The following is a 2,203-nucleotide window of genomic DNA, read 5'->3' as shown; positions in this document are numbered from 1 at the left end:
CCATAAGAATAACTTATGACACTTTGCATAAAATTCTATGTAGTATTCTCAAAGCGGTTCAATCAAGTATAAATATTATTCCTAATATTCATACTTATGTGAAGACTTGTTAACTCTTTATCCATTATCCATCAGATTTGATTATCAGTCTATCCATATAATAGTCTCAATGCTTTAATGTTTTTTCACTTCAGAATAAAACTCGACTACTAATACTTTAATAATAATGTCCTTATGTTTAATGTGATCTCATGATTAAGTCACACATAATATTTCATTAAACAGACTAAAGCTCTGTTTGGTAAAACTAGCTGGTAGCTGATAACATATAGCTGGTAGTTGATAGCTAATAGCTGGTGGTTGATAGCTGATAAGCTAACATGAATGTTTGGTAAATTAGTTGTTTCATTAGCTGATAGATACAAAATGATATAAAAGGACATTTTAATTAATAAGGGTAGTAACATATTTTGTTAAAATAATAAGGATATAAATGGAAGAAAAAGTCACAAGCTAAAAGTAAAGGCTACAAGCTCAAAATCTACTTCAGAAAAGCTAAAAGCTAGTAAAAAAGCTACAAGCTAAAAGCTAAAAGAGAGTTACCAAACAAAGCTTTTTCATTAAAGTGAGCTGAAAAACCAAAAGCTAAAAGCTCTTTTTAGGGTCTAACCAAACAGACCCTAACTATTCTAGGGACTTTATTTTTTAGAAAATCAAACATAACAAAGAAATGTCTTTTGTTATTAATAAATAATATGATAAAATACTAAAACCATTGACCTATAGGGCTTACACCAACATTAGGTCCTCTCCATTTCTTTAAAAAATGGAAAGTTTCATTACTAATGTTTTGAGTGTATAAAAGTCAAATTAACTAAATAATGGTCACTCATTTCAACAATATGTGTATTATACATTTAAAATTAGTCATTGTTATGGATCTATGTGTTTGCTGGTATAGTCAAGAAGTGATCCAATATGGTAAATCCTACGAATAAAAAGTATGCAAGTTAACCAATAGTTGCTCAGTTTTGATGATGATAACACTTGAAATCAAGAAACTACTAAAGAGATAGCTCAAATGGTTAAAGATACACAATATGGTGGATCAAACTATCATTCATAATCAAGTTGGAAATTTGTTTAAATTCAACATTGTATTTCAACGAAAATCAAGTGAATACTTAAGATTTATGATCACTATGGTTTAAACTTTGAACCCTTATTAGGCCGCGATGACCTTCTTATACATTCCCTTAGGATTTTCCTGTTATTTCCCATGTTCCTTAGGAACGAATAAAAGATGGTGGCGAATTCATTAATTTTATCGGTCGCGACAAGTTTGTTGAGGGACGGTTGTGAATAGTCCCTAAAAAATCTTGAACCATAATCTTAAGTTTCTCTTAAGATTCTTAGCATGATTCGAATCCTTTCCATCTTGAAAGACGAACCCACTAATCTCATTTAGTTTTTCCCCAATGAAAAAGTTAGTTGTATTCTCCAAAATACTTTATTTACCATAGCATTGAATGTCAGTTCCATAGTGTTGAATATGCTTAGCAATGTTGGCCACAGTAATGCAAACGTTTTTCCCCATAACAGTTGAGAAGATTTGGTTGCTTGTAGAAACAGAAGCATGAATCTAAAAATCCTTCACCAGATCAATGTAAATTGGACCTTGAATACGGTCAAAGTAATTTCCTATCTTTGAGTTTTGATGTCAGCAAAGAAATCAAAAACATTTTCCTTAAAATTCTGGAAATCAACAATCAGTTTTTTAAGGACTCTCAATTCATCGACCGGAGTTGATAGTGAAAGTCAAGGAAAAGCCTGTTGTTATTGCTGTACAGTAGTCGCTTGTTCGGTTGAAGTGAGTTGATTTTATGATCCAGTAACAATTTGTTGTTGAGCAGATAAAGATTGTTAAGCAGCCATAGCGACAAAGATGAAGAATGAGGGTTTAGGTTTGTAGAGAACTAGAGGGTTTTCTTAGGGCAAAATTGTGGGATAGAGGCAAAAGTGTGTGAAATGCGAGTGAAGTGAATTTAAATAAAAATATTTTAATGCAATGATGAGCAAATCTTGAATAGTGTAAAAATTTCCGACAAAAATGGAAGCGCGAGAAAGTGTTAACCTAATCCTAATAAATCAATGTACCCAATGTGTCACTCAAGCGTTTTGGTGAGTTTCAAGAAAAGACATT

This window comes from Vicia villosa, linkage group LG1 (genome assembly GCF_029867415.1).
Source record: "Vicia villosa cultivar HV-30 ecotype Madison, WI linkage group LG1, Vvil1.0, whole genome shotgun sequence".
In the NCBI taxonomy this organism is placed as follows: Eukaryota; Viridiplantae; Streptophyta; class Magnoliopsida; order Fabales; family Fabaceae; genus Vicia; species Vicia villosa.
The sequence above is the reverse complement of the archived record's forward strand: the minus strand, read 5'-3'. Positions refer to the sequence as shown.